Raw genomic sequence first — 21,893 nt, forward strand, 5'->3', positions numbered from 1 at the left:
GTCCTCGGGAGTTTGAGACCAACCTGGACAACATAGTGAAACCTCATCTCTATCAAAAATACAAAAACATTAGCCAGACATGGTGGCACACATCTGTGGTCCCAGCTACTCAAGAGGCTGAGGTGGGAGGATGGCTTGAGCCTGGGAGGCAGAGGTTGCAGTGAGCCGAGACTGTGTCCCTGCACCCCAGCATGAGTGACATAGCAGGACTCTGTCTAAAAACAAAAAGAAAGAAAGAAAAAATTATGCAGAATATTGTGGGAGTAATAGAAGGTACATAAAATCCAGTCTAGGAGAAAGAGCAGGTCTTGAAGCCTCCTCTAGGAAGCCCAGAGCTGAAATGCTTCCCCAGGAGTGAGTCAGAGTCTCTACTAAAAAACAAAAACAAAAACAAAAACGTTCTACTGAGCAGATGAGCAAGACAGACGCCATGGCAGAGAAGCAGGGCAAGACCCCATCTCATTCTGTTTCTGCTACTACAAAAAAAATACTCTAGGGGGCGGGACCAAGATGGCCGACAAGAAGCAGCAGCGATTGGAGGGTTCTCATCAAAAAAACCATAATAAGTGTGTGAATCATTCACCAGCAACCAAGGTATCCAGGTTCTCTCATCAAAACTGACTAGAAGGGGGGCACGACCCAGAAGGAAGAACAGTGTGGTGTGGCGGCCCACCTGAGAGCCACGCAGGGAAGGGGAAGCCCCTCCCCACAGCCAAAGGAGGTGCCTCCTTAAATGACATCTCAAGGCATGGGAGCGAAACGGATGAATAGGGCCTGAAGTAAAGCCCCAGCAAACCGCAGCAGCCCTACAGAAGAGGGACCTGACTATTGAAAGAAAAACAATCAGAAAGCGACAACAACAGCATCAACAACAACAACAAAGCCCCCACAAAAACCCCATCTAAAGGTCAGCAGCCTCAAAGACCGAAACTAGACCAAGTCACGAATATGAGAAAGAATCAATGAAAAAATGCTGAAAACCCAAAAGGCTACAGTGCCTCTTCTCCTCCAAATGATCACAATGTCTCTCCATCAAGAGTGCAGGACTGGACAGAGGATCAGATGGATGAACTGACAGAAGTAGGCTTCAGAAGACGGGTAATAAAAAAAACTACTATGAGCTAAAGGAGCATGTTCTAACCCAATGCAAAGAAGCTACCAACCTTGATAAAAGATTAGAGGAATTGCTAACTACAATAGCCAGTTTAGAGAGGAACATAAATGACCTGATGGAGCTGAAAAACACAGCGCAAGAACTTGCATACACAAGTATCGACAGCCAAATCAACCAAGCAGAAGGATATCAGAGTTTGAAGACCACCTTACTGAAATAAGACATGCAGACAAGAATAGAGAAAAAAGAATGAAAAGGAATAAACAAAGCATCCAAGAAATATGAGACTTAATAAAAAGACCGAACCTACGATTGATTGGAGTAGAAGGAGACGGGAAAAGTGGAAATAAGATGGAAAACACACTTCAGGATATTATCCAGGAGAACTTCCCCAACCTAGCAAGACAGGCCAACATGCAAATTCAGGAAATACAGAGAACACCATTAAGATACTCCATGAGAAGATCAACCCTGTCAGACGATTACAGTACCTTGAATCATCCTTCATCTAGATGTCCCTTGTCCTCATTTCCCAGAGCCAAGAACCATAACTCAGTAACTTATCTGTCAAAGACGTAATTTTATACCAAAGAACCCAGAGACTTTGTCTTCACCCACGAGGTGTTAGGCACTATCTCCAGCCTGGGCTGGGCCCTTGCTGGCTACAGTCTCTAGACACTTTAACCTGAACTGCTGAACTATCTGTGGAACCTGTTCTCAGTCTGAGCTACAGCTCCTTCTGCCTTGCTCTGTCCTTGTACTGTTGGGTTCTGTTACGATAAGAGGTCTGTTGCCCAACGTCTGCAGCAAGTCAATACGTTGAGACACTGGGACAGCAGAGGAAAAGGTTTACTCACAGGACCACCAAATGAGGATATGGCAGGGAACCTCAAATTCATCTCCCTGAGGAGTTTTGGGCTAGGGTTTGTAAGGGGTCTGGAGTGGGCTGAAGCATGGAGATCATTGATTGGTCAGAGTGCATGGTGAAGTCAAGACAGAGAAAAGAAGAAACTGTATTCTCATGCTGATTCCATTCTTTCCCCTGTGGGGGTCTTCAAATTGATTGGCATCAGTTGTCTCCCTGGAATTCAAGAACTGGAAAACATCTTAATCAATTCTTAAACCAAAGTCTTATGATGCTAACATCAGCGATCCTATCTATAGGAAAAATGGGGATGCAAACAGTCATTATCTAGTGACTTTTGGTCACAAGGAAGTGGGTCAAAGTGCAGCCTGATTAATGCTTGATTATAACTCTATGTCTGTCCAGAATTCCTGTTAACCCCATGAGGATGGCTTCCATTCTAAGGCAGCCTCCAGGCTAAGCCATAAAAGAATCTCCAGACTGTAAATAAATGATCAAACACCACTTATTACAGAGCTATGGTGAGCCAATGCACCATAGGACAGCGTTTCTCAGCCTCCCGTTCTGGATCCCACTTGCAAATTAACCACAGCCTCTCCTATGAATGGCAGGGTCTTGGCCTTAACCCAGAAGAGAGAGCAGAGGAGAGCCATATGCAAGCCCACCAAATGACGACAGAGTTCCTGTCCAACCTCACAGCTGCTATGTGGGAGGGAGGCAGGCAAGCCACAAACCAACTGGTCAGAATATAAGCCTTACACCAATGGTTGCTCATGACAGGCCTTGATCCAGATGGTAACCAGGGTAAAGGGCATCCCAGGCAACACAGCCAGGAAGACACACAAGCTAAAAATTACTCCGACTGAGGAGAGGGCACCACACCAAGTAAATTGAGTACATAAACCCTGCCTTCAAAGGCTTTTTCCCCCTACTAGAGAATACATATGGAGCACATATGAAAGATACTAAAGCTGTTCAAGGACTTTAACAAAAAATAGGAATGAACCATACTTCTATGCAGAAATGGAACTATTAATTGCATATTCTGAATAATAAAATGAGCCAAAGCTTATTTTTGAATTTTTTGTTGTTGGTTGACTGTGTTTGGAGGAACCAGAACCATTTTGAACCAGAACTAAACTTGAATATCAAAATGTTCTCAGAAATTAGGCAATATTCTACCAAGTTCAAGTCACAAATGAAAACAAAAAACAAGTACAAGATAACACAGGGTTGATTAAAGGGTTTTTCTTAGTAAGACAATGAAAACAATCGGAAAGCCCATTAAGATAAAAAATCCACCTTTTACACAAAAAGAAATAATAAAACTAAAAATTAAAATAATAGATTAGAAAAATATTTCTATTGATCCTAACTTGGGAAAAGCTCATTCAAATTAATTTGTTAAAATCAGTACCCCAATAGACCCCAGCAGGCACAAACAATACACACAAGAAGAAATGCAATTGGGAAGTAATACACAAAAAAAGTTTACCCTTGTAAATTTTTTAAAAAATGAAAATAAAACTACACTATCATATCATTTTATATTCACTATAATTAATACCCAATCTGGGAATATTCTGGCAGAGTTACCTATTTGCACCTTGTTTTTGGTAATTTATACCAATACAAACCCTTTTGGGAAACAATACAGCAATCTATATCAAGACATAAAAATACTCACATCTCTTGACTCATTATCTGGAAATGCTGAAGGAAGTTATTCAAAAGAGGAAAGAAGCTATACCCAAAAAGTTATTCATTGTAAGGTTTTTTTATAACAAGTATTGGAAATGTTTAACAATGAGGGAGGGTGAACTTAACCACAGTACATCCGCTCTGAAATAATACCACAACTATAAAATAGTGCTGATGAAGAGAAACAATGTAAGAACATGTTTATCATAAAATTTTAAGTGAAAACAATATATATTATACAAAATTCTATTCACACACTGATTATAATGATGCTAAAGGATGTTGGCAGGTGGGTGAAAACTGAAAAAAATAAAAATAAAAACAGTTACGCTTGGGTGATGGGCTTGTAAGATGTTTATTTCCATTTTGTTTCTGTAAGATTCTCAGAGTGTTGGTACCGCAGATTCAACTGGGGCCAGAGAAGCCCATCATGGGAGCCCAAGGAAAAGCAGCCACAGCTCCCCTTCCTAGTACAAGCATTCAACAGTAAGCTCCCACGCGAAGAATCAGACTGCAGCAACTTTCAGTGCTGCCTCAGGAACACTGTCCTTGGCTCCCACATTGCAAAGATTTTCCATTCCCCCCACAGTCACCTCATTCATGGTTAAGGAAGAAAGCGCAGCTACCAGACAGGGTGACGACAGATGTCCAGGCACTGAGCCATCCATAGCTGTTATTTTTCATTCACATAGGAATGTGCCGGATCCAGCAGATGAAAACCAGACCTATCCCCTTCCCCGTGTGTGTGTGTTTTTTTCCCCTACTGCTGCTGCTGTAACAGCTAAGTGCCAATTATCTCCCAAGCGTGAAAGCAAATATTGTGATAGACCAACAAACTCTACAAATGTTAGAGGACACTGGTGGGGATGACTGTATTGTCTGTCCTGGCCTTGGCATGTCTTTATTCATCATAACAGCTCTCATTAAAGGAGGATCTGGTAGGTGCAAAGCTTTCTGCTAATACCTTCAGCACTTTGCATTCTTTATTTTCTCATTTATCTCTTGGCATTTTGTTGTTGCCCATGTCCCTCCAGCCCATGAATCCAGAGGTAAGTTTGCTTTTCTTTGCCTAGAAAAAGCTCCATTAAACCACCTATTCTCAGGACCCAACTTCACATGGGCTGATATGAATACTTTCTTTAAATATTTGAAGGCCTGATGTATTGTAGTATTGTATTGCACTAGGTAGTATTGTAGTATCGTAGTAGGTACTTTAATCAGGGTTTTCCAGAGAGACACAGCCAATAGGAGATGATAGTTATAGAGAGATAGGTACATACATACATACGGATTTATTTTTCAGGAATTGAATCACACAATTATGGAGGCCAACAAGTCTAAAGCTTTCAGGGTAGGCCAGTGAGCCGGAGACCCAGAGAAGAGTTAATTTTAAAGCTAGAGTCTGAGGACCGTCTTAAGGCAGAGTTCCCCGTTCCTTGAAGGATCTGTCTTTATTTTCCTAAGGCCTTCAACTGATTGGATGAGGCCCACCCACATTATGAGGGGGTAACCTGCATTACTTAAAATCTACTGATGTAAGTGTTGATCTCTTCTAAAAATACCTTCACAGCAACATCTAGACTGGTGTTTGACCAAATATCTGGGTACCTGGCCTAGTCAAGTTCATACATAAAATTAACCCTCACAAACAGGGCCCCTAAAACAGCAAGAATTAGACCAATAACTAAATATTACAAGGAGGCATATTTTGTCATATAATTGGGTTGTTTAAAAAATTGAAATGGCTCACTTGTGAGGCAATGTGCTCCTTGTACCAGGAATATTCAAATTAATGTTGGATGATCACCTATTAGGGATATTGCAAAGAAAATAACTTTACTGCACAGGACATTAGGATCTCTAGTGACCTCTACATGTTCTTCTGATTCTAATATCCTATTATTATATAATTGACACAGGTAATTCATGCAAACTACTTTTAATTCCAAGAAATTTAAAATATTAAAAAATGTAATCCTCCCCCCTCTCATTTTATGGATGAATAAATTGAGATTTGAGGGGGTTTAATGGCTTGTCCTAGGACTAAAATCCAGGTCTCTCAGTTCAGGCTCTTTCCATGACAGTGTGATCTGAGATGCTAACAAGATGTTTCAAGACAATCACTAGCCACACACTCTCACTTCTTGATACCATTCCAAGCTTATTTCCACCCTGTTCATCAGCCCACCTTCAAAGAGGAGCAGCTCTTTACAAGTAAAGCATAAAACGAAATCCAAGAACAAAATGGAGCTGCTATATAAAAGGGTGATGCGTATATTGGGTCAGCATAAAAGCTCTTCTTGATCACCTCTCCTTTACTTAGCATGGAGTCAGCCCCAACCTGAAAGCACTCAGTGGGATTCTAGAAAAAGAAGACGTGAAGAGAAGCCCAGGTCACCAAAGAGGAAATTACAGCAGAATTTGGAAATGAATCCCCAGCCATTTATAGTGTGTGACCTTGGCCTAAAATAACCTGTGGATTCTATAGGCCCCTCCACCCTACAGAATAAACGCCTATAAGACAGACAAACCATGTTCTTCTAATATTGGCCCGCTTTCACTGAGTGACTTAGATGGGTAATTATCCTAACAGTCTCTCTCTTTATTCTGTCCGGGGGGAAGAAAAAGGGAGAGAAAGGAAGGCAGCAAAGGGAGAAGAGAATCCCTCCTACCAGGTATTTTTCACTGTCCCTTGAGCACTCAGTATAGGAATTAAGCTGGTAGTCAAGGGGCACTGGGAACATGGACCTTGCCACTTTCCAAGCAATGGCACCAGGGATCCACATCAAGTCTCAGCCTGTGAGCATCTTGATCTCCTCCAATAGAGAAAATGTGAGGACTGTTTTTACCATTAAAAGGCACAAATAGCATTATACCACCCACAGCCCTACTGCCCTCTTCCACATTCCCTCCTTCCTGTTTTGCTTTTCCTGCCACAATCAAACCTCAAAGATCACCCCATGGGTGATATGCAACTGGCACCTCAGAAGAGTTCCCAAAAACGTTTCTTTAATGACTAATTTATTCACTGCTTTTTTGTTGTTGGAGAGAATTTTTTTTCATTGTGCTTCATGGTGTCTTTAGCCCATTGAAAGCATTTGTGACACATTTCCCTTTGTAGTTTTTAAAAAGAAGTAATTATATAATGGCTGACTTCTTTTGGTTATGTAGGAAATCAACATCTCAGTAGCTTTTTCAGACATGCTTAATAAGAAAGCCATTAGAAAGGCAAAAGAGAGCCCTATCATTATTTTCTGGTTTCCTCCTTAATTATAGACAATCATCCTGAAGGAGGTGGGGGCAGCTTCTGTGACAAAAGTTGTCTAGCATTTAACAGAACAATTTAGAACCAGATTGAACGGATCAACCTTATGTCAACTTGCAGATGCTTGACAAAAACTGCTTAAGGGGTACTTGGATGGAATGAGAAGCTAATTCAGCCTTTTCTCTTTTCCTTTTACTCAGAAAATAGGGATGCTTGTTTTATTTTATTGTAATTCTTTGCTCAGAAAGATTCACGTAGGTCTGTCTCAAAGACTCTTATTAAGGCATGGTACATCCCAAAATTCTTACTTTTGCCTATGTAATACAATTATTATCACCATCATAAAAGCCACTAAGATTTTTACCATTTCCATATGCCCTGCTTCTACTACAATCCTGTCTCTGGAAAGTTAATTCTGAATTTTTTTGTTTGAGACGGAGTCTGTCTCTGTTGCCAGGCTGGAGTGCAGTGACGCAACCTCGGCTCACTGCAACCTCTGCCTCCTGGGTTCAAGCAATTCTCCTGCCTCGGGAAGGAAGGAAGGAAGGAAGGAAGGAAGGAAGGAAGGAAGGAGGGAGGGAGGGAGGGAGGGAGGGAGGAAGGAAGGAAGGAAGGAAGGAAGGAAGGAAGAAAGAAAGAAAGAAAGAAAGAAAGAAAGAAAGAAAGAAAGAAAGAGAGAAAAGAAAAATATTTTAAGGAATTGTATCACACAGTTGTAGAGGCCAGCAGATCCAAAGTCTGCAGAGTCCAGAGTCCAGTTTAGATGCTGATGCTGTGGACTCAGAATCTATCATGAAACACAGACACAGTGAAATCAAACACCCACCCCTGAATCCAGAAGGGAACAATTCTGTCCAGGAACATTGTCGAATGACAAATTAAAACAATATGCAAGATGCCTGCCTGTTTTCTATTCAAGGTGTTCATTTACCTGGCTTCTCACAGTTCATAAAGCTGAGGGGAAGCTGCCAGTGGCCTCCATAGGAGACCATCCCACCAACACTCTAGGAAGGGTGCACTGGTTTCTTACTAAATGAAATTTCTCATGCTGCCCAATAATGCCTACAGGCTTTGAGATGTAGTGGAGAGAGTCTGAAATATTTTCCCAGTTTTCCATGGCATTAACCCAGGGAGGATTTACTTTGCTATTTGTTTTACATGTTTTGTTCAGTTAGCCTTTATTATTTTCTCCGTTACAAGTCTCAGAAAGGTGAAGTAGGGAGAGAGATCAAAATGGCTCACTACTAACAGGTAGCATGTGCCTCTTCCATGGAGAGGAACCAGAAGATACTGACATTTTGAAGAGATCATCTAGGGTTCACTAGAGAAGAGACAAGAAGCACCAGAAATAAGTAAGGAGAGGGTTTGAGACAGCTTTCCCAACTGAGGACTGATTGAGAGTGAGGAGAGGCTCCTGGATGCAGGGAAACAGCAAAAGAGAAACTCCCAGGTCTTGGCTTTTACCATCTTGGCTATGGAAAAAACCCTTGACCCACTAAGCTCTTGTGTTTGACATATAAAGCTGCCTAACAATTGCACAGAGATGTTGCTCCATAAAGGGAACCCACATGGAATCTCACACGTATCCACACAGCCTCAGCTTGGTGCCATTTTGAGGCCTAGATACCAGAGATCTACAGACACGGCTGCTGCCATCGCATTGTTCCAAGGAGAGACAGGGGAGACCAGGCACTTCCATGCACCCCTGGAAAGGTCCCTGTTGCCCTGCTGCAGGCTGCTATTGAGACTGAGACGTGAGTGGATCGCACTCCCCACAACTTCTTGCCCATGCTGCTTGCTTGAAGGGAGCTTGCCCTGTCTGGTCTCAGCCCCAAGGCACCATTTTGAGAGTTTAACACTGGGCTGTGCCCTGATCTCAGGCTGAGTTCAGGCTGAATTACTGCAGCTGCCAACCAGCCAAGAATGAACAGGGAACAAGGCTATCCTATGCATGCATACCTAGGACAATACTCACCATCCTGCTACATGCTGCTGTGAGATTAAGACTAAGTGGACTACATTCCCCACAGCTTCTTATCTACGCTGGTTACCTGAGGGAGGGCTGAGGGCCCCACCCTCTCTGGTCACAAGCCCAGAACTGGCATAATTTTGAGGGTTTAACTGTGGGTTGTGATGCACATTCAGGCTGAGTTCAAGGAGATGTGGCTGCAGCCAACACCCCGCCAGGGGAAGGACAGAGAAGACCAAGCTTTCCTAAACACACTTAGCACAATACACACCACCCTACTATGAGTGGCTGTGGAACCAGGGACTAGCCCACCCAACCTATCACAGCTGGTAGGAACACCAACATGGACTACTTGAGTACCAGTGGGTTGCTCCACTACCACTACTGCCATCACCCACACCATACCAGATGCCCAGGGGCCTGAAAATTCACCCACACACATGAAACACCACTCCCACTACTAGCTTCTAAGCGAGCCACATAGAGGCCCAAGGATTAGCCCTTCAAGACCCACTAACAACAAAGCCAGTTTATGCTGCTCTGGAGCTTAAAACAGGAACATTCACTCCACTGCTGCAACTACTGGGGCCTAAAGACTGACTCAGTTAGCATCTAAGTTTCCAACAAAACTTCGCCACAACCTAAGATGATAATTATGTCCTAAGCCACCAAGGAATAACAGATATCACTCACCCTATGCACTGCCAAAGAAGTCATTTTTAAAAATCACACTATTGGAGGTACCCAAAATCAAAGCCAAAATATCCTACTCAACCAACAACGCACATACATCTTTAGGAGAAATTTTCCCCTACAAAAGCAACTTCAAAAAACTGGAACAAGGAACTGCTACATTAGATGTGCAGATACCAATGAAAGGACACAGAAAACATGAAAAAGCAGGGAAATCTGATACCACCAAAGGATCACAACAGCTTTTCAGCAACAAATTCCAATAAAATAATTCCTCAAAAATCCAGATAAAGAATTTAAAATAGTGATTATTAAGAAGTTAAGTGAGATGCAATAGAAATCTGAAAATCAATACAAAGAAACTAGAAAACCAATTCAGGATATAATGAGAAATTTACCAAAAAGATATCTTTAAAAAAAAATTTTGGAACTAAAATATCCAGTGAAGAAAATACAAAATACATTCAAAAACTTCAGTAACAGACTACACCAAGCAGAAGAAAGAATCTTAGAACTTAAAGACAGGTTTTTTGATATCAACCAGTCAGACAAAAATAAGGAAAAAAAAAATAAAAGAATCAACAAAGCCTTTGAGATGTCTGGGACTACCTAAGCCAACCAAACTTACAAATTATTGGTATTCCCAAGGGGGAAGATAAAACAAAAAGTTTAGAAAACCCATTTAAGAAAATAATCAATGAAAACTTCCCAAGTCTAGCAAAAGAGTCAGACGTTCAGATACAAGAGTCCCAGCTAATTCCAGATAGATACATTGCAAAAAGGACTTCACCACTATATATTATACTCAGACTATCTAAAGTCAACATGAAAGAAAGATTTTAAAATTAGCCAAGAGAAAAGCTTCTAGTATTCTATAAAGTAAACCCCATCAGATTGGCAGCATACCTTTTCAGCAGAAATGTTACAGGCCAGAAGAGAACAAGATGGCATTTTCAAAATGCTGGAAGAAAAAAAATACTGTCAGCCAAGAATTTTATATCCTACCAAGATAAGCTTCACCAATGAAGAAGAAATAAAGTATTTCCCAGACAAACAAATGCTGAGGGAATTTGTTACCACTAGATCAGCCCTACAGGAAATGTTCAAAGGTGTCTTAAGCATGGAAACAAAAGGTTGATATTCACCATCACAAAAACACATAGAAATACAAAACTCACAGTTTTTATAAAGCAATCACACAAGGGAGGAAGAGAAAGGAATCAAATGGCAACACAACAGAACCTCGGTTATGGGAGAAATCATAGCAAACAGTCTCTCAGACCACAGTGCAATCAAATTAGAACTCAGGATTAAGAAACTCACTCAAAACCACACAATAACATAGAAATGAACAACCTGCTTCTGAATGACTCTTGGGTAAATAAGGAAATTAAGGCAGAAATCAAGAAGTTCTTTGTAACCAATGAGAACAAAGAGACAATGTACCAGAATCTCTGGGACACAGATAAAGCAATGTTAAGAGTGAAATTTATAGCACTAAATGCCCACATCAGAAAGCTAGAAAGATCTCAAATTGACACCCTAACATCACAATTAAAAGAGCTGGAGACGCAAGAGCAAACTAATCCAAAAGCTAGCAGAAGACAATAAATAAGATCAGAGAAGAATTGAAGAAGATAAAGACATGAAAAGCCCCCCAAAAAAATCCATGAACCCAGGAGCTGGTTTTTTGAAAAAAAATAACAAAATAGATAGACCACTAGCTAGACTTATAAAGAAGAAAAGAAAGAAGAATCAAATAGACACAATAAAAAATTATAAAAGAGACATCACTACTGACCCCATAGAAATATAACCTACTATCAGAGAATACTACAAACACCTCAACACAAATAAAATAGAAATCTAGAAGAAATAGATAAATTCCTGAACACATACACACTCCCAAGACTAAACTGGGAAGAAATCAAATCCCTGAATAGACATATAACAAGCTCCGAAATTGAGGCAGTAATTAATAGCCTATCAACCAAAAAAAGCCCAGGACCAAATGGATTCACAGCTGAATGCTACCAGAAGTACAAAGAGGAGCTGGTACCATTCCTTCTGAAACTATTCCAAAAAATTGAAAAGGAGAGACTCCACCCCAACTCATTTTATGAAGCCAACATCATTCTGATACCAAAACTGGGAAGAGACACTACAAAAAAAGAAAACTTCAGGCCAACATCCCTGATGAACATCAATGCAAAAATCCTCAGTAAAATACTGGCAAACCGTATCCAGTAGCACATCAAAAAACTTACCCACCATGATCAAGTTGGCTTCATCCATGGGATGCAAGTCTGGTTCAACATATACAATTCAATAAACGTAATCCATCACATAAACAAAACCAATGACAAAAACCACATGATTATCTCAAGAGATATAGAAAAGGCCCTGGATAAAATTCAACATCCCTTAATGTTAAAAACTCTCAATAAACTAGGTATTTATGGAACATATCTCAAAATAATAAGAGCTATTTATGACAAACCTGCAGACAATATCATATTGAATGGGCAAAAGCTGGAAGCATTCCCTTTGAAAACCAGAACAAGACAAGGAGGCCCTCTCCCAACACTCCTATTCAATATAGTATTGGAAGTTCTGGCTAGGGCAATCAGGCAAGAGAAAGAAATGAAAAGTATTCAATTAGGAAGAGATGAAGTTAAATTGTCTCTGTTTGCAGATGACATGGTTTTATATCTAGAAAACCCCATCATCTCAGCCCAAACACCTTAAACTGATAAGCAACTTCAACAAAGTCTAAGGATACAAAAGCATGTGCAAAAATCACAAGTACTCCTTTACTCCAACAATAAACAAGCAGAGAGCCAAATCATGAATAAACTCCCATTTGCCATTGCTACAAAGAGAATAAAATACCTAGGAACACAGGTAAGAAGAGATGTGAAGGACCTCTTCAAGGAGAACTACAAACCACTGCTCAAGGAAATAAGAGAGGGCACAAACAAATGGAAAAACATTCCATCCTCATGGATAGGAAGAATCAATATCATGAAAATGGCCATACTGCCCAAAGTAATTTATAGATTCAATGCTATTCCCATCAAATTACCATTGACATTCTTCATAGAATTTGGAAAAATGATTTTAAGTTTCATGTGGAATCAGAGAAGACCCCATAGAGCCAAGATGATCCTAAGCAAAAAGAACAAAGCTGGAGGCATCACACTACCTGACTTCAAACTATACTACGACAGCATGGTACTAGTACTAAAACAGATATATAGACCAATGGAACAGAAAGAGACCTCAGAAACAACACCACACATCTATAACCAACTAATCTTTGACAAACTTGACAAAAACAAGCAATGGGGAAACGATCTCCTATTCAGTAAATGATGCTGGGAAAACTAGCTAGCCATATGCAGAAAACTGAAACTGGACTCCTTCCTCACACCCTATACAAAAATTAACTCAAGATGGATTAAAGACTTAAATGTAAAATGCAAAATCATAAAAACCCTAGAAGAAAACCTAGGCAATATCATTCAGAACATAGGCATGGGCAAAGACTTCATGACAAAAATGTTGAAAGCAATTGCAACAAAAGCCAAAATTGACAAATGGGATCTAATTAAACTAAAGAACTTCTACACAGCAAAAGAAACTATCATCAGAGTGAACAGGCAACCTATGGAATGGGAGAAAAATTTTGCAATCTATCCATCTGACAAAGTTCTAATATCCAGAATTTACAAGGAACTTAAACGAGTTTACAAGAAAAAAAAAACAACTCCATCAAAAAGTGGGCAAAAAATATGAACAGACACATCTCAAAAGAAAACATTTATGCGGCCAACAAACATGAAGAAAGCTCAACATCACTGATCATCAGAGAAATGCAAATCAAAACCACAATGAGATACCATCTCACACCAGTCAGAATAGCGATTATTAAAAAGTCAGAAAGCAATAGATGCTGTCAAGGCTGCGGAGAAATAAGAATGCTTTTACATTGTTGGTGGGAATGTAAATTAATTCAACCATTGTGGAAGACAGTATGGTGATTCCTCAAGGATCTAGAACCAGAAATACCATTTGATCCAGCAATCCCATTACTGGGTATACACCCAAAGCAATATAAATCATTCGACTATAAAGACACATGCACACATATATTTACTTCAGCACTATTTACAATAACAAAGACATGGAACCAACCCAAATGCCCATCAACGATAGACTGCATAAAGAAAATGTGGTACATATATACCATGGAATACTATGCAGCCATAAAAATGAATGAGATCATGTCCTTTGCAGGAATATGGATGAAGCTGGGAGCCATCATCCTCAGCAAACTAACACAGGAACAGAAAAACCAAACACTGCATGTTCTCGCTCACAAATCGGAGTTGAACAATGAGAACACATGGACACAGAGAGGGGAACAACACACACCAGGGCCTGTTGGGGGTAGGGGGTGAGGGAAGGGAACTTAGAAGACAGGTCATTAGGTGCAGCCAAACCACCATGGCATATGTATACCTATGTAACAAACCTGCACATTCCACACATGTATCCCGTTTTATTTTTAGAAGAAATAAAGAAAAACAAAAATTAAATAATAAATTAATTAATTAAATAAAATCAAAATCATATTAGGTATCTTCTCAGACTACAGTGGAATAATGCTATAAATCAATATCAATAGGAACTATTTTTGTGAGACAGGCTCTCACTCTGTCACCTAGGCTGGAGTGCAGTGACACAATCATGGCTCACTGCAGCCTTAACCTCCCAGGATCAAATGATCCTCCCAACTCAGCCTCCCAAGTAGCAGCTGGGGCTACAGATGCTCACCACCATGCTCAGCTAATTTTTTTTAATAGGTACAGGATCTTGCCATGTTGCCCAGGTTGGTCTCAAATTCCTGGGCTCAAGCTATCCTCTTGCCTAGGCCTCCCAAAGTGCTGGGATTACAGGTATTAACCACTATGCACAGCCAAAACTTTGGAAACTATACAAATACACAGAAATTAAAGAGCATGCTCCTGAATGATCACTAGGTCAGTGAAGAAATTAACATGAAAATTTTAAAATGTTTTGAAATAAATGAAAATGAAAACACAACATACCTAAACCTCTGAGATATAGCAAAAGCAGTGCTAACAGGAAAATATATAGCACTAACACCTACATCATAAAAGCAGAAATATTATAAATTAACAATCTAATATCATACCTCAAGGAACTAGAAAACAAAAACAAAACAAACCCAAAGTTAAAAAAAAAAAACAAAGATCAGACCAGAACTAAATAAACACCAAAAGACACCAAAAAGAATCAAGGAATCAAGGAATCAACGTTTGTGTTGATTCTTCAAAAAGATAAACAAAATTGTTAAACCACTAGCTAGACTAACCAAGAAATGAAAAGATTTCAATTAACACAATCAGAAATGAAAAAGGAGACATTACAACATACCACAGAAATGTACATACCACAGAAATACAAAATATTATCAGATTATTACGAACAATAATACACTCACAAACTAGAAAATCTAGATGAAATGGATAAATTCCCAGAAACATACAACCTCCTGAGATTGAACCAGGAAGAAATAAAACCCCTGAACAGACAAATAATGAGCAGCAAGATTGAATTAGTAATTAAAAAAAAAAAAATTTAAAAAAAAAAACTCCCAACAACAACAACAACCAAAAGGCCCAGGATGAGGTGGATTCACAGCCAAAATCGACCAAGCATACAAAGAATTAATACCAATCCCCTTGAAATTATTGAAAAAATTGAAGAGGAGGGAATTCACCTAACTCATTCTGTGAAGACAGTATCACCCTGATACCAAAACCAGATAAGGACACAACAAAAAAAGAAAACTATAGACCAATATCTCCAATGAATATAGACACAAAAATTTTCAACAAAATACTAGCAAATTGAATCCAACCACACATCAAAAAGATAATACACCATGATTAGGTGGGATTTATCCCAAGGATGCAGGGATGGTGCAACATACACAAATCAATAAATGTATAGATTGCATAAACAGAATGAGCAGCAAGAACCATATGATCGTCTCAATAGGTGCAGAAAATGCATTTGATGAAAGTCAGCATCACTTTATGATAAAAATGTACAACAAACTAGGCACAGAAAGAAAATACCACAACATAACAAAGGCAATTTACAACCAACTCACAGTCAAAATCACAGTTAATGGGGAAAAGTTGAAAACATTCCCTCTAAGAACTTGAACAAGACAAGGAAGCCCACTGTCACCATTCTTATTCAACAGAATACCGGAAGTTCTTACCAGAATAATCAGGCAAGGGAGACAAACAAAAGGCAACCAAATTGGAAACCAGAAAGTCAAATTCTGATAATATGATATCTAGAAAGCCCTAAAGACTTCAGCCAAAAAAAAAACATAGATTTGATAAATGAATTCAGTAAAGTTTCAGGATACAAAATTAACATACAGAAATCAGTAGCATTTCTATACACCAATAATGATCTAACTAAAGGACAAAATCAAAAATGCAATCTTATTTACAATAGCTACAAAAAAGTTAAATACCTAGGAATATATTTAACTAAGGAGGTGGAAGATTTCTATAATAAGAACTGCAAAACTCTGATGAAAGAAACTGTAGATGACACAAACAAACAGAAAAACATCCCATGCTCATGGGTTGGAAGAATCAATATCATTAAAATGACCATACTGCCCAAAGCAATCTACAGATTCAATGTAATTCCTATAAAATTACCAACAGCATTCTTCAGAATTAGAAAAAACAATGCTTAAAGTTCATATGGAACCAAAAAAGAGCCCAAAAGCCAGAGAAATCCTATGCAAAAAGAAGAAAGCAAGAGGCAGCACATTACTTGACTTCAAATTATACTGCAAGATTATAGTAACTAAAACAGTATGGGAATGGCACAAAAGTAAATACACAGATCAATGGAATAGAATAGAGAACCCAGAAATAAAGCCACATACTTAAAATCAACTGATCTTTGACAAAGTTGACAAAAATAAATAATACGGAAATTACACTCTATTAAACAAATTGTGCTGGGAAAATTGGCTAGCCACATGCAGAAGAGTGAAACTGGACCCCTATCTTTCACCACATACAAAAGTAACTCAAGATGGATTAAAGACCTAAATGTAAGACCTGTAACTATAAAAGTCCTAGATGAAAACCAAGGAAAAACTCTTCTGGACATTGGGCTAGACAAAAAGTTTATGACTAAGACCTCAAAAGCAAATGCAATAAAAATTAAAATAGACCAATGGGATTTAGTTAAACTAAAAAGCTTCTGCACCGCAAAAGAAATAATCAATGGAGTACATAGACAACCTACAGAATGGGAGAAAATGTTTACAAATTATGTCTCCAACAAATGACTAATATCCAGAATCTACAATAAACTCAAACAATTCAACAAGAAAAAAAAAATCCCATTAAAAAGTGGGTAAAGGACATAGACATACCTTTATCAAAGAAGACATACAAGTATCCTCAAGCATATGAAAAAATTCTCAACATCACTAATCATCAGAGAAACACAAAGTAACACCAAAATGAGATTACACCATTCAGAATGGCTACTATTAAAAAGTCTACAAACAACAGATGTTGGTGTGGATGCTGAGAAAAAGGAATCCTTATAAGCCTCACATTTGGTAAGAATGTAAATTAGTACAACCTCCATGGAAAACAGTATGGAGATTTCTGAAACTACTAAAAATAGAACTACCATTTAATCTGGCAATCCCACTACTGGGCATCTACCCACAGAAAAATAAATTATAACATAAAAAAATACACCTGTACTAGTATGTTTATCATGGCGCTATTCACAATAACAAAGCTATGGAATCAACCTAAGTGCCCATCAATGGATGACTGGATAAAGAAAAAATGTATATATACACACCATGAAATATGCAGCCATAAAAAAGAATGAAATCCTGTCCTTTGCAGCAACATGCGTGGAGGTGACTATTATCCTAAGTGAAATAACTCAGAAACAGAAAATCAAATACCACATGTTCTCACTTCTGAGTAAAAGCTAAATAATGGGTATACATGGACATAAAGATGGAAAAAATAGACACTGGGAACTGCAAAAGGGAGGAGGGTGGGAGGGAGTGAAGGTTAAAAAAACTATCAATTGGGCTCAATGTTCGCTATTTGGGTGACCAGCATACTGGAAACCCAAACCTCACCATTATGCAATATGTCCATGCAACAAACCTGCACAGGTACCCCCTGAATCTAAAATTTTTTTAAAAAAGCAGTTTAAGGAAATAGGGAAGTTTGATAATCATGTACCTGGACTTCTAGAGAGTACAACTTAGAGTTTTGTCAAATATGGGAGGAAAAGAGTATTGGGTCAAGGGAGAAAAATCAGAATATTATGGTGATAAAAGTACTAAAGAGAATAGAAAAACAAAGGAGCTTATGATTTGTACAGTGATCAAAGAAACCAGGAATCTTAAAGCAGACAAGGTTGCTACATCAGAAAAAAAGAAGAGGGAAGAGTGCAGTAGCCTCCTTAATCATCTGCCATGGAGTCGGCAGCTCAGGTAGTGATCAAGGAAGCCCAAATCTACTCTTCAGGCACTCAGGAGTGGGCAGTTATTCTACCAGCTTTGGCTCTACATTTCTGGTTCTGGTTACGAGTAATGCATCAAACCAACAGACCACCAGGACCAAGGGATAAGCTTCAAAAAGTACAGTTCTGCTCTTAAGCACTTCCTCCCTGCAGGATCCAGCCCAGAGACATAGGCGGAGGTAATGCTGCTGGTTGGTGTTTTGAGCCATTTTGTGCTCCCTCCTACCTGCCCCTCCTTTTGCCCCAAATTCTAGTCCCACCTGCTTTGTCATCCACTGCCTGCCTATGGTAGTTCCCTTTCTGGTCTTCAGTGTCCTCATTGGTAAAATGAACATAATATATATATCCTTTCTCTAATCCCATATATTCATGCAGTGATATAAATGATGGGAAAGGGCTTTGAACAATGTGGTAAGTTAAAGAGGCTGGGGCACTGACTTTCTCCCACTTTCCCATGTCCCACTTCAGAACTGCTCTCCTAGGCCCCAACCTCGTAACTCTTTTTTAGCCCTTTGATAAATATTTGCCTACTGAGGGGCAAAACTACATGGCATCCCAAGAACAGAGACTAATACTATAGCCCGTTTCTTCTCTTTGTTTCCCATGATCGTTCTTTTTTTTTTTTTTTTTTTTTTAAGGAGTCTCACTCTGTCGCCTAGGCTGGAGTGCAGTGGTGCAATCTCAGCTGATTGCAACCTCTGCCTCCTGGGTTCAAGCAATTCTCCTGCCTCAGTCTCCTGAGTAGCTGGGATTACAGGCACCTGCCACCATACCCGGCTAATTTTTATATTTTTTGTGGAGATGGGGTTTCGCCATGTTAGCCCGGCTGGTCTCAAACTCCTGACCTCAGGTGATCTGCCCATCCCAGCCTCCCAAAGTGCTAGGATTACAGGTGTGAGCCACTACACCTGGCCCCCATGATTACTCTTAAACCTAGAAACTGGGACCGTTTTCCTGGTTGGTGGAGCCTATTCACTAGATCAAAAGGGAGGGGCATATGAGTTTCACAATGGGCATTCAGTCATGGGGTGACGCAAGGAGTGGGTGTGTGAGATAAATGCTGAAGTAGGCCTGGGGCACATTTTGACTCCTGTGGACAAGTGAGTAACTAGAGCTCTCATATGAAAAGATGTCAAGACAGCTATCTTGAATTTCTCCATCTCAACCTCAGCCTTCACTTTTTTCCATTCCTTCCTGCTCTCATCATCCAGCCCTTTCTCTCATTTTTTCCCAATTCTCAGGCTGCACCCTACTCTCCTGTTCCATCTAACTTTTTGTGTTTCTGCCCTACCTGTCAACATTATCCCTGCCCACTACCCTACCTTGAAGATTGCCCTGCCCAGCTGTCCTCTGTTGGTTTTAACCTGTGCATTTGCCACCACTATGTTCATCAGGGTCCCAATTTCCACTACTGCCTTCTTTTTCACCCTACCTCTCCTCCTAGGCCTAGTTTCTAGTCCTCTGTATTCTAGTCTCCACCCCCATTCCAGTCACCCCTAACCAGACCTGTTAGGGGCTCACAAACCACATCCTAGAGACATGGTTTCCCTACTACTGTGACAGTTCTTGGGCCAGGACTGTGGATACCTGGAAGCGTAACATGGTGGGCATAGGGAATGCAAGACAATGGCAAACCAACATTCAGCCTCAACAGTCTGTTCCTTCCCTCTCCTGCGTGAACAGCCAGACTTCATTAGCCTTTACATTTGGAACCGGCTTCTCCGCTGAAACTTGTCTGTAACCACACAGCAAACTGCAGGACAAGTAGCAGAGAAGGTGGAGGAGAAAAGTGGAAAGCATATAATCAGGAGGAAAATAATTGGCCAAAATCAGGTCTAATCATGTGTCCAATACTTCCTGAGCCTGCCCGTTAACAGTGAGCCCTTTCCTGGCAGTATGCGGGGGTGATTCTAGTAACCAGGCTGGGTTCTGAGAAGCTGGGGCAGGGCAGTACAGGGACACTGTTGCCTGGAGACAGCAGAGGACACCATTGCCTGGAGATGACAGAAGGCTGAGGATGGAGAGAGGCGCTAATAGAGGCCAGACCAGACAAGCAGTGCCAAGTCCATAGTGGGACACCCAAGGGAGGAGGCAATCCCAGATGAGGTCCATCCCAGAACCAGATCTTGCAGGGACTGGACCTCAAGGAGCTATGAACACAGAAACCCTATACACAATATCACATGAATCCCTCCACGAGGGCTTCTGATATTGTCTTAGACCTTCGGAAAGTTCAGGGGTAGTAGCCTCTGGGCCCATAGTGCTCCCCTGATGATGCAGCCCCACCCTCGACTCTTGCCACTGCAGATGCTCCTTGGGCAGTTTCATCTGGGCCTTTCACATCAGCTCCCTCTAAATGTGACTGGACCTCAAATGGATCTTCAGACCCCCATGCCCAACCACCTCCCAGCTACCTTCCCCGGACAACCCACAGGTCACCTGATCACCAGGAAGCCCAGGTCTCAGCATGATAACCTGGAGAAACCTACAGATGCCAGGCTTCTGAACCTCATTCACCATGCTTCCCAGGGATCAAGGAAGAAATACCCAGAGACACAGACTGAAAAAATCAGGAAATTGGATGGGATTCAGAGCCCTTGAAGCCGAGCCTTCTCATTCATTCACCCAACTCCAGTCTAAAATGTGCAGCTCTGAAGCAGGGCTGCTTCACAGAGACTTGAGTAAATAGCACAGTAAAGTCCAGGTTTTACCAGTGAGGAGGAGAGTAAATACACTGATCATTTGCAACAGCACCTCTTCAGATATGGCACCTCTCCTTGGAGGAGACTATGGAAGATAGGGAGACCATTCTAGCTGAAGCTCACACCACTTACACAACAAAAGATCCAAGTCTAAAAGGGAGAGAGTAAAGACCTGGCTCGCATGTCTGTGAAGTATGTATGTGGAAACAGTGCATCTTTAACATTTCACAACATCTTGTAGCAGGCTTACTATGGCAGGAAGGACAAATGTGGCTGGCCCAGCCAGGGCTGTCCTGCTCAGATCTTCCTAGGCTTTGCAATGCTGGAATAATAGGGAAGCCACACTCAATGAGCATCTCTCAGCCTCACATCTCCTGGTCAACCCAGAATGCCACAACCACAGGCTGAACCATAGGTAAGAAAGGAAGTAGGTAACTTCTGGGTCTACAATGACATCACTCTGTACAAGGCTAAAATGTGGAGTTTGGGAAAAGATAATGACCACAAGTAGCATCCCAGAGGATTTAATACCCTGAGTTTGCATGGCCCACAGAAATATTACCTTTAGAAAAATACAAGAGGGTGAACACACACCACTGAGGTGGGTCTAGGGGTATTCCCAAAGCCACCAACCTTAACTTAATATGTCCCTCCTGTCTCTCAACACCATATAAATGGGAATATCTAATATCTACATAGGCATTCTTTTTTTCTTGGTACGTGTCTCAGTTTGTTTTCTGCTGCTATAACAAAATACCATAGACTGAAAATTTTATAAAGAAAATGAATTTATTTCTCACAGATCTGGAGGCTGGGAAGTCCAAGAGCATGGCACTGGCATCAGGCAAGGGTCAGCCCATGCTGGAGGGCAGAAGGCAGAAGTGAGCATGTGAGACAGAGATAAGAAATTAGGCTGAACTTGCTTTTATAGCAAACCCAGCCTCTCAGTA

At 40.5% G+C, this 21,893-nt stretch overlaps 1 pseudogene; it reads left to right on the forward strand.

Annotated features, from left to right (window-relative positions):
• Window positions 1-510: 510 nt before the first annotated feature.
• LOC129491667 (cilia- and flagella-associated protein 144-like) lies at window positions 511-21,564 on the forward strand (annotated as a pseudogene).
• Window positions 21,565-21,893: the final 329 nt, after the last annotated feature.

The sequence above is a fragment of the Symphalangus syndactylus genome, chromosome 10 (genome assembly GCF_028878055.3).
Source record: "Symphalangus syndactylus isolate Jambi chromosome 10, NHGRI_mSymSyn1-v2.1_pri, whole genome shotgun sequence".
In the NCBI taxonomy this organism is placed as follows: Eukaryota; Metazoa; Chordata; class Mammalia; order Primates; family Hylobatidae; genus Symphalangus; species Symphalangus syndactylus.